A 12792-nucleotide genomic window follows, 5' to 3' on the forward strand; every position below is an offset into this window, starting at 1 on the left:
ACGAAGCGAGGAAGATGTTCAGTTATGGCGTAGGAAGAAGAAGCTGGCACGACGAAATGCTCAGCAATCTAAACTGGAGCGATGCAAATTCCCTGTCAGTTTCTCTTCTCTTCGCTCCTTCTTCGCTTCACCGATCTTCTTCGTCTATTCCGGACCATATGGTCGACGGCTGTTCGTTGTTACACTGTTCTTCTTCAACTCTTGTTATTATAACTTATAACTAGCGACTGTAACTAGTATCAGCGATGACACACTTGGATAGTGTTAACGGTATAATTACATTTTATTTAATCTTAAAATATCATATTAACATTATTGTTCGTAACGTTGTATATTACGAGATAATAATTGATTGCACATTACGAATCGTCTAATTATTTATATGTGCAACAGACTATGGATGTAAATTAATTATTTCTAGAAATGATAAGTCGTATAATATTATATAATTATTCGCTGATTATAATTGTTTTATATATAGATTGTTATAATTATATATTTTCTAAAATCATTTTCAATTATTGTATAATTCAGTTTAATAGTAAGATTTGTATTTTTAGATTCTATTAATCTTTATTTTTGATTTTGTAATTATTGTGAGTCTTCATCCAATGCTTTTTCAAAGCACTTTTAAATTATTAATATAATTAAAAACTATGTAGATTGTTCAGAAGATTTTGGATCTAATTTTAATAATGTCTTCATCACCATAAACTATTAATTCTTTTTTTTTAATTTTGCAAGTTTTATTTTTTAAATATCCATTAATTAAATATTTTAATGATTTTTTCGCTTACAAAACTGTACAAGAAGATCTTGAAGAAAGGCTTTTCTCTCACGAAGGCAAAGGCTTGACCATCTCTTTTGAAATCTCAAAAACACTCTTCTTCCTTCTCTTCTCTCTCGAAAATATTGCGCAATCGGGCGATCATGAAGAACCCTAAGAGGACAATCAGCGTGAACTCTATTTTTTTTCTTCGCGAAGGAACGAGCGTGGAATTTCATCAGGATAGCGAACAAAGGGATCGCGCGATGGGAGGACTCCGGGCGTGTGTGAGTGCAATTCTGGAGTCGCGCGCGTAATTCCGGAGGAAATTATTTCGCTCGTAAAACGGTAACAGCGAACGTGGGACGCGTAATTCGCCACCGCGAGAGAGTGTCTCTGGAGGCCCATTGTCCCACCTTATTACTTTAACGCGCGACGTGGAATGACTCCCGTCGTCATCTCGTACTAGGATGCGAGGTCCTTTGGCCGGGCACCGACCTCTGCTTATTTCGTAGAGCGAGAACTTTCAATCCGAATAAACCATGTAAACTCACACAGACGGATAATTATATATCCCCTCTTTCTACCCCTTTCTTTCTTGGATAAAAAATCCAAGACACAAGTATGTGACTTCTCCAAAATATATTTCAAGTATCCCGCACTAATCCCGTAGAAAATTGAATCTTAAAATCTGCTGGTTTTCTCATATGTTGTAGTTTTTTAATTACTGAATAAAAAGTGAATAGGCTCAAAGCTAAATATATAATAGATAATTACTGATTTCTACAACCAGTCAAACACTCGAGTTTTGCGAGTTGTTTGACTGGATGTAATTGCCCATTATTTATCTTTGCAACTATTATATTTCTTGTTCAGCAAGTCATAAAAGCTACAACATATGAAAAAACCAGCTGATTTAACCGAAATTTATTTTTACATAAGATAACAGAACACAAAATATAAAATATAAAATATAAAATATAAAACAAAAAAAAATAAAATGAAACTGAATTGAATAAAATAAATTGAAATCGAGATTGAATACGCAACTGGAAAACAAGTATTTGTTAGGATATATATAAGACTCTAATTGAAAGAAAAGGGTATTTGAGCATCCTGTATATTATTTGCTCAAAGAGGCTGAAGGTACTTGTGCGGTCGAAGAGAGTCGGTGGTCCATTCGATATGGATCGTAAATATTGGCTCCCACGCTTGCCGCTAATGTGCTCGGGTTCACCTACCGCTGAGATGCACCCGAGAAGTGCGTACACACACGATATATATATATTCTCGTAAAAGAGTCATCTACTCGCCTTACTCGGGGTCTTATGCACCTTCTTCGAACACTCTGTTTCAGGCGTTTCTTATGTCAGATTGCGCTCGACACGTTAAAATGTACCGATGTATTTATCATTGATGGTCACAATTACCGTGTCTATCGAAATGTTAACTGAGACATTAAATCTGAAATATAAATAGGTAATGTTCAAATTATGTCAGTAATATAATTTTAATATTTATTTTAAATTATTATGTCTAAGAGTCGAAAATAAAAATTAATATAAAAGCTGAATGAAAAATATAATTATATTATTTATTTAGGTTCCATATTAACAAAAATATATCGAATACACTTTCTTGCCGAGAATTATTGTTCTACGTAACATCTACGATATTGTCGATGTCTTTTTTCTCTTGGAAAAAAGTCAAAAGAGGTTTCAACTCATAGTGCATTCAGCTTTTAACGGAGGGTCGGTCGACGAGAGTCGAGGACGAGGACGGGGTTAAAAACTGGACCGGAAGCCTGCGGCAAAAACGCACGTGCCGAGAAGCAGAATGCATCGCGCACAGTGACGTTCCTTGTTCTGTAGAGAAAACGAGAGTCGGTGCATCATCTTGACGAGGGCAAACAGCTCGGTCGATATTTTAATCCTCGACAAACATCTCTCTCTTCAGCGCATCCCAATTATATTTACAAACTCGCGAACATAATGATTGAAGAAATCAAGAAAGGAAGAAATAGCACGATAAATTTATTTTAAAAATCTCTATTAAAAGAAAAAATGACAATGATTTTTCAAAAAAATGTGAAACGTAGCGATAACATGATTCCAAAGCATCGTGATGTAATGGTAATTATAGTCACGTGAAAAAGCAATCTATCTTGCGCAAATTATTGCAAATTTTCGTGCCGCGCGTGAAAGGGTTAAAGCTGTTGCTTTCGAAATCTCGCGTGTTTGCACGATGTACAGAGTGTTTCAAATTTAAACATTTTTTCTCACGAAGAACGGAAAGACATATTCCTCGCGCGAATACTCGCGAGATATTTGATAGAAGACTTACAAGGTGACTGTGATATAATAAGTCAAGGTTTCTGCAAAGCTTAGCGGCTTCTTAGTCATGTACTCTACTCATATGTAGTTAAGTGTAATAAATCAATTTTATGAGCCTATTACGTTTTATCGAATGTCGGATAAAGATTTACATTCACTTGCAATACGTCGCTAAAATAGCTTTAATTAGAAATATACGAAGAAGTACAGTAAATATATTGCAAAGCAGTAAAGAAAGTAATAATTTATGCGAATTTTCTTTCATATATAAGTAGTAATGTACATTTTTCGCGAAGAATTTATCCATTATATAGAGAAGTTATTTATAGAATATAATTTAATTTTCTAATAATATTAAGTAATTGAATTATGTAAGAATAAAATTCATTGAATCACAATGTAAAAATAGAAAAAATGTTGCGAGTACCTAAAGGCTACTTTTTCGAGTAAGTTTGCAGTATCCTACATATCGCATTCGAGTATCGCATTTTTTACAGTCCATGGGAACTGTTAGCCCAGTTAACTCGGATCGTAACGCTTCGAGGATTTTGTCGTAATGTATATTATCTCGGTTGTTCCCACCACCATGTACCCTCCTATCTAATTGTTCGTGCAAAAAAAAGGAAAAGGGTCAGCTTTGTACCTAATAATTAACGCCATGAAACATTTTCAGAGTCAAGGTCTCCACCAACTGTTTGCCCTCACATTCCACATTTTTTTCAGGTCTCTTATTATGCATCTATTGTATGCAGAATATTCTGCTTGTTATATTTTTTATTACTTTCTCAAAAATTATTATGTGTCACGCATGTCATATATTTGAAAATTAATAATTAATCGATATAATCATTAATTATTTAAAGGATTCATTCTTTGGCTAATTCCTTTTGTAAATCTTTAACAGTAATTTATTCATTTGGTTTATTTTTAGTCTCTTAAAGGAATAGTCTTTTTAACTATTTTTTATACTATATTTCTCAAAAGTATGTAATTTCTTCCGGAAGATATTTTATTTTAAAATAATGGCAACATTTTCCGTTTCTTTCTTTTTTGTTCATTATATAAATATTTTCGTTTGGGGAAACATTATTCCTTAAAATAATATGCATTTAATATACATCTGTAAATAATGCTGCATTTTATTTATTAGCCACTGTAACTATTAAATTAAAGGACGAAATTTATACTATACTAATGTAAAATATCGTTACCAGTTTCGAGTGATGTCATCAATCATGACGAGAGGAAAAAATATACATACAACATATAAGAAGAAACACATGCTTTCACTTAAAACTAGAAAAATGAGAGCATCTACGAGAGATGTTTATACACAAGATCCAGTCGAAAGTACACCCTTGAAACGCATAAATCTTTTTCCTATATGAGACGAAAGGGAGTTTCCTGCAGGAGTGTTTATAAAACGAGGACCTGTCACAAATCCCGGTGACAGTTTTAAATCTTCCTGCCACATAGAATTTAAATCTTGAAAAGTTTCAACCCGCAGAGAAAAGGGACGAAAAAGGAAAGAAAAGATAAAGTTTATCCCAGAAAAATTCGTCGAGACTACCTGCTTTTAGATCGAGTTTCTCGATAAAAGCTGTTTTTCCGACAAAATAAATTCTACGGAAACTAATTCTTCAATAATATATATATTTTGAACTCTCTTAAAATCCTTCAATAAATATTTTACAATATTAAATCGAATATTAGACTTAAAAAAATATAGTATTTTAGTATTTCATTGTCGCAGTATAAAATATGAAATGAAAATAAAATAAAGTAATAATATATTATATGTATAAAAGATATTAAAATAAAATTAATAACATTTTGATGAAAATTGAGAAGTAAAATTATATCAAGTTTCATATATAAAAGAGAATTTATATATGAAACTTAATATTGAATAAACTGCATAGTCTAGGCACTGGTCTCGATACAGCTGGAGAAAGTAAATAGGGGCGTGTCGTACGAAACAACTAAAAGTGATGTTTCAATCAATTGCAACTGCGGGTTTCGAGACTGTAAAGAAGTGAATTGCACAAGAAGATGAAATACGGAGTAAAGAATAAAATTTGCGGTTGGTCAATCATATCTGATGCCGCTCTATTATGTAATTATTCCCGCGGGGTTCCTCCGTAAAGGATAATTGTGAACAAGTCCCTTTTCTCGCCAATCTCACTTCTCGAAGAAAAATCTAAAACACGCTCACGAATATTTTAAAATTGTTTGCAACAATTTTGAAAAAAAAAGGGAACCTGTCTCGAAAAATAAAATATGAGAATGCACGACACATATCTTACATAAGAAGCAAGTTGTAACTGTGATTACAATTGATGAAAGTTACATTGTCATCGTTGGGTAAGGCACAAAGAGCACCGAAAGTATGCATAATTATTCAATCGGGACTACGAGTGGTATTGTCGACCTACGCTTTATCAAGTGTCGCTGTCATCTTTCTAAATACTTCGATGGAATACGCCGGGTTTCAATTTCGACAGCGCAAGGCCTCATTATCGAATTTATTATTTCATTGCTCCAATTATTCGAAACGGTCTGCCGAAAGGAAAACGTAATAAATCACATCTGCATATATTGCTCTAATCGTTAAGAGTTGCTACAACTTAAATTGACGTATTTGTCCAGAGATCAGAGCACTGATAAAATATCTTGGATTTTTTCTATTATATTATATTGATATCATTCCGTTGAATACTATTCATTTTAATAAATATTTTAATCTTGCTAATAGTGAAATTTTTATTCTAATAAAATATGACAAACGCTTAATAATATAAATCGTATCTTGTTTCAATATAAATTATCAATGAACTTGAAGAAACTGAATAAATTATAGTTGCACGTCTATAAAAACATCCGATAATATTTACTCTGCAATATATTCAAGATAAAGATACAGTTAGGATAATTTTACAACGACACGGTCGTTCATATCGTAAAATAGAATTTAATTATGTCGAGGCTAATTATAATGAACATTGGCTAAAAGATTCTCGTTGTATGGCTGTCGTCAAAGGAATGATTTCATAAAGCCGCCTATTTATTACCACCAATCAATATGGCCTGTTCCGTTAAATTAATTCCTCGTAAGACAGTCACGCTTCACTGATGTTCCCGGCGGCGCAAAATACGATCTATCTCGTGAGTTTACACGCTGTATGTCATCTATTTTATTGTGAATTTATATCGAATAGAATAAACGTATGTGTTGTCTTCGCGACTTTTTTTATTATAATTTTTTCAATATAAAAATTCACAAATTTTTTTTAAAAATCAATATCTGCATTTTTTTCCAATATTCTGCATTTATATATGTAATTAACATAAAGTCGACTTTTAAATGCAGAACGTTTTTGCTTGTTTTTAATTACAATTATAATAAAATAATTTCTCTATATTGTTATCATCGTTATAATTCTTTGAAATTAAAATTCACTGGTTCAAAGTCGCGAGATATTATTGCAATTTTGTACTTATCATTAATTACAGCGATTATCATAATATAATTTACCTGTAAGGACGGGCAACTGCGATGTCTATACTTCCTTGTGGCCAGTTCCCACCATGGTATCACGTTTTGAGTTTCTCGTGGTTTCACAGGATCACTAACTGCATGTTCATATAACGGTTCCAGAATCGGTCCGTTCCCGGAGAATCTTCTAGGAGACTCGGACCGATCCTTGACGAGATTACCCCTTCTCGGCAAGGTAGCGAAACCACCGGTAGATTGGATCTTCTTGTCTGTCTCCAAAGAATTATGTCTAACCTGGGAAAAGCAATCCTGCTGCTCTGAGCGATTGGAACGTTCCAATTGTCCTTTAAGGATCACCTCGGTAGCATCCATCATATAGAAGGGATTTCGTTGAATTTCCGCAGGACCCTCATCAGCGTTTTGTTTTCGCCTGATGTCATTATTGGTCGAGCAGGATCTTTGTAGACTGGAATGTCTGCGAGAGATTCTTTCAGCGTCGAGCACGTTTTCGCTGGACTTGTGAAGCGATCTCGAACAAGTCCTGGATTTTCGCGTGGGTAGCGTGTCGTATCGACGATCCTTCAATCGATTCTCCAACGATTGCGCTTGCTCCAATTTGCCCGAAATCCTCCCCAAGATCTCGTGAGAAGCTCGTTCCTTCCTCAACAACGGTTTTTCCGCCTGGTCGACTCGAGAGCGATTTCTGCGAATCGCGTTGGTGACCGGCAATCGATTCTTTGACATCGAAACTTCGTCATCCGTCGAAGACGATGAGTCCTTGGACTTTGAACCTTCGGCTTTAATTTTCTTGGGGATATCTCTATCGATATTAGATTTCGATTGGTTCTGTAAATCGCTTCTTCTCGATTCTTGAGAAATTCTACTCCAAGTTGAATCTTGTTTCTGAAGATCGTTAATCTTTGGTAGTTCCGTCAAAGATTCGCTGATCGCATATAAAGATTCAGTGGATTTGCTCGAGGAAGCGGTAGTGGATCCTGTCGAGTGCCTGGATGTGTTCTCGATGGACGAGGACCTCGGTAGAATTTTTGGTGGAAGTCTGCCCTTGGAATTGGGTCTACAAAGATACTTGATATTCTTTCTAGAGTCCTTTTCGTTCTTTTCTTCAATAACCTCGTCTATATCGGCGTTGATTGGCGGCATAGGTGCCATGTCTCTCTTCCTGACGTAGCTGAAGAGGTTGCTGGACTGATCCTGCGGCAACAACTGACTCTTGGTGATTCTGTTGATCACTCCGTAGGTTCTGGGACTCGCCTTCATCTCTTCATAGCTCTTGTCGATCTCCGCGAGGTTCCGGTTGATGTCCTCGATGTATTTAGCCGTGGTACGATAGAGATCGCCGCTAGGAACGTAGTTTCCATCAACTATGACCAATTGACGTTCTCGTCTAGGCTTGGAAAATACTTGAGGAACTGCATAAATAGGTTGGTGGTTCTTGGGAAATCCTCGTTTCGCATTCTCCAAGTCGTTCTTGAAAATGGAATTTTTCGAACTTTTCACAATATCATTTTGCGTGTTTTCCTCGTCTTTAAGACTCATTGATTTATCATTTTCTATTTCAACGTGAGAATCACCATGATTTTGGAAAATGTAATTGTTTTTCAAATCTTTCGTAGAGTAATTGTTGAGATTCTCGACATCCTCTCTGGATTTCTTAAACACGTCGCGTTGATTGTTATCAATATTAGCGAAATCGTTCTCCAGAGAGATCTTACCGGCGTAAAAGGACTTTGGCATTTTCGAATCATCTTCCACTGGTACCGTGTCGTAAACTCGCTGATCGCATCCATAACGAGCGCAAACTTCGTTCTTCCATCCATAATGATCGCAAAGATCATCGACATCGGTTTGAAGAGCATCTTTCTTCTGCACTTGGCAATTTTTCCCGTTACTGTCCCGCAAATACTGAAGACTTTGCGCAGCATCGTTCGCATTTCTCGAAGTGCCGGCGAGTTTATCCCGCTTGGAGAAGGTTTTTAGCGTCACCTTTCGCGGCTCCTCGAGATCTCGAGATCTGACGACACGCAGAGTGCCGTAATTCTCGATCAGCGGCTGGTCCCGGCCAAGATCGGCCCATCTAGGCACCTGCCGCGCGTCTTCCGAAACCACCCGGAAGTTGGACAGGCGCGGCAACGCGTACGGGCCATCTGTCTCCTTCAGCAACTCTTCGGAGTCGGAACGATACACGGCACGCGGCCTGCCGCGCGATCTTATGGTAGCGTAGCCGTCGTGAACGCGCCGCGAACACACGTTCACGTCCATCTTCGATGTCGAATCTTTATCGCTTTCGTTCCTTTGATGTCTACCAGGATGTGTCAAGATTTACATCGCGAATGTGAATATTTTCCAAGACGTGCACATCTTGAAGAAAATGAAAAAAGAACTTGTCATTTCTTCTTATCTTATTCTTCTTAATATCGAGGCTTTTCCATTTCTTTTCATTTCAAAAGAAATATCCGTCTTTCTTGTTTTATCTTGTAATTTTGATAAAGAGAGTATGTAATGCCTCATTCTTTAAATTTCAAAGAAATTGCGTAAACTCTCGTTTGATATCTCTAATTTAAAAAAAAAGATATCTCTCCTTTCATTATTTTTAATTCACTGATCACATAAATGTAAGATTTGTGTCAACAAAGTTATCGAAATCTTGCAATATTTTGAAGCACATATTCCGATAAAGTTTGTTCGATCATAACACTATTAGAAAAAAAACCAAGTCTTTTTTTATTGCGGATCGGCGACCTTTACACATGATTTCAGCCAACGGATCTCTGTATGAATAATTCATTATTTGCTTCAAGATCGTTCGTCTGGGTATCGATATAGGAATCGATGCAAACTCGTTCTTCTGATACGTTCGCGTTTATATTTTTTTTTACAAAGTGTGCAAAATTATAAAAGAAAAAAAGCAGGCGAAAAATATTTATTTATTTCGTTATAATTTTCCGTCATTATATTTCATCATTTTTTATCATATATTTATAACATGGAATAAAATTATTATATATTTGATACATCTTTTTAAGTGAATTTTCCTAATATTTAAATTGTTTCTAATTTGGAAGCAAATTGATGAGATCAACACGTGAATCGAGGCGATCGATTAACACCCAGCATGCGCTGTTTATTTCTTAGCAGTTTAAAGAAGATTACATGTGCGTGGTCGTGCCTAGCAAAGCAGCTGCTGTCGTAACAGCAACATTGATAACGCATTTGGGTCTCGAGAGCTGGTGACGTAATGCTCTCTCCGGTTACAACAATCTCAGAATTCTAATTATTCAGACCAACTAAGAGAGAGGTTTTACAAGTATTTACATTTAGAATTATTTATCCTAAACACGTCGTTTGAATTTACTTCAACATGAAAGGAGCAAGGACAAATAACGAAAGCAAATGTGGCGTATTAAAGGGTTAATTCGGTACCAGAAGAGTTAACAGCTCATGCCTAAGTCAGACGCTATAATAAGAAACGATGACCCAGATCGACCCGGAATCATTCAGAGCGTATTGACTTATCACGAATGATGAACGTGGCCCGGTCTGTGCATCTCATAATAATAATTAAGACCATATGGCGAAGAAAAGGATGCGCGAGCGATACCAGATATCGTCCAATTCATTTAATCGATCAATCATTTCAGTTTAATCGGAATACATCGAGTAAAATTTGCCAAACGCTAATTGAATCTTTTGATAGCATGGAAATTCAGAGATAATTACTAGAGAGAGTTATGCAATGAGGAAACATTAATCGACTAGCTCATTAATATTATCATATTGATAGTGAATTTGAAATTCAAGATTTTATAATATATATATATATATATATATATATATATATGTATATATATATATATATATGGATAATTAGCTGTTTGCTGTGTCTGCTTATATATTTAATTCAAATTTAGTATTTGTAATAATAAATGTTATAAAATTGATAGATTATTATAAGCGCGCAATCAATATTTTACTTGTATTAAAAATAGTTGAGTAACGAATTTCAGTTTATACGTATGCATATGTATATATAATGAATTACATATATTGATATATTATTTTTTCTATAAATATAAGAGTTGAAAAACTTGAAGAAACTGTTATTTTATCGGTATAGAATATAAGAAATTTGAAGTCAAATATTTCTTTCAATGTCATTTCGGGACTGTAAAGTGATTAGCATAAAAGCAACATTAATATTCGTTCAAATTTATATTTATTAACACGCCACGTGCAGTTTAAGAAGGAGGGAGGACTGTAATCAAAGTTCATCTTGCCGTTGATTAACATGAGGCCGTCACTCGTTTTTTCGGTCGTTAACGCGTCTCGTAGGCGCATAGTGTAATGTGTAACGACGGGCATTACAAGCGATTTACAGACCTCGGTCGGAGAAGGAGCGGCAACAGGATGATGAATGTGCCAACGCGCGAAATTGCTAATAAATATTTTTACGAGACTCTGTGCGATAAAAGGCTGATTTTCCAAATTGAAATTGTTCGTTTCTCCCAATTATATGGCGCATCGGTTGTGCAACAATTAAAATATATTTTAATTATATTATATTTGGAAATATAAATATATGTATGTAGAAAATCGATAAATTATCTTGTGCAACAATTAAAATATATTTTAATTATATTATATTTAGAAATATAAATATATGTATGTACATAATCGATAAATTATCTGTGTGATTTTTACTATCAAAGTCGATATCTAATTTATGTCTTTGAATTAAAATTCTTTGTTCCGTAAACACATTTTATCGATATTTATAATGACTTGTATATCCAATATTTTTCGTAGAAAAGTGAAATTTTCGCGGATATATGCAGAACCAATACCGTTTTACGAGAAGAAATTTCTAATTTATCAGCTATATCGTCGAATAGATTCTGAATAGATTTTTTGCGGTTGAAAGACTATCCATCCGACTCCTTTCTCTCTCGTTTTTTCTACAGATATAGAATCTAGCGGAAAATAGTTGATTATGTTATTTACTCTCATATCTAAAGCGCGCAATTCAATTAACGTTATGGCGAAATGGATATTCTCGGGCGGATGCAAACCGTCCTGTAAATGATATATGGCTTTTCTTCGTCGAAAAACGACTGTCGAGGTCGACACGGCTCGAAAGCCAGCGGCAAAAGAGAGCTCTTCGTGATCGCTATTACGAGGCCGATCGTGCCACGCGAAACCAGAACGCGTGGAAAGAGAGCGAAACAGAGAAATATCATCTAGCAAAGTCATACTTTTTTTTTTGTATATTATATACGTACATAGCGTTACAATATATTATATTGTTTTTAAATTAAATCAGATATCTTACAGATAGATCGGGAGTTTCGTAGACCTCCTGTAGAAATAATGCATCTACATGAGCCGAATTTATGTATTGTATTTATAGTGCAAGAAATCTTGTGTGATTCGCAAATAGAATAGTCGAGTCATCGCCAGATCTTTTGTCGTTCTCGATTAATTAGCGGTTATTAAATCTTCCCTCTCCCCCTTTTTTCACTTCCTGTTTTTCACTCTCCATCTTAACGCGACGCGTTTTGCCTCCCCGCACGATTTCCCATTTCGCGCTCGACTTTATTGCGAGTAACTGCAGTAACCTCTCGAGAACGTAGCTTCCGGGATGTAGATCGAGCTGGATGATCTAGACGAGATTTCAATAGACGAGTGAGTGAGAATTCCAGGAATTACGTAATTCCGCAAAGGATCCTGTAGAAATGTCCTCGAAATTTTGCAAAGCGATTTAGAGAGTTCTGCGTTCGAAAAAATTTCAAAATGGATGTAACAAAAGGAAAAAAGAAGAAAAGGGCGAACGCATAGGCAAATAAAAGTCGGACACGCACGTCACGCATATATATACTGTTCGAAGGAAGTTTCCTCCCCTTCGCTTTGTTCCTCGCTTCTCCGGTGAACCCACTCGTAAAATGACGTCCGCGGCTTTGTCTCCACGCGTGCACACGCGCGTACGAACGCACACGCATACGTCACGCAGGTGCACTTGCTTCTCGCGAGTAACATCACGTCTCTTCTCTTTTCTTCAATGTCTGCAAGGGGGAAGAGAGAGGCAGCCTCTCATAAATATTAATATCCTCGGAGATGTCGATCGCGACGCCTTCCACCCCGCCTTCTTGTCGTCGTTAATTCCTTCTTCCATTTAGCCGCAT

General features: G+C 35.7%; 1 protein-coding gene across 6 annotated transcripts in view; it reads right to left on the reverse strand.

Annotated features, from left to right (window-relative positions):
- Nucleotides 1-12792, reverse strand: part of sick (sickie) — a 153486-nt gene that overhangs the window by 6692 nt on the left and 134002 nt on the right. The gene's annotated exons all lie outside the window — the stretch shown is intronic.

This window comes from Nylanderia fulva, unplaced genomic scaffold (assembly GCF_048542155.1).
Source record: "Nylanderia fulva isolate GAGA-0341 unplaced genomic scaffold, ASM4854215v1 Scaffold22, whole genome shotgun sequence".
In the NCBI taxonomy this organism is placed as follows: Eukaryota; Metazoa; Arthropoda; class Insecta; order Hymenoptera; family Formicidae; genus Nylanderia; species Nylanderia fulva.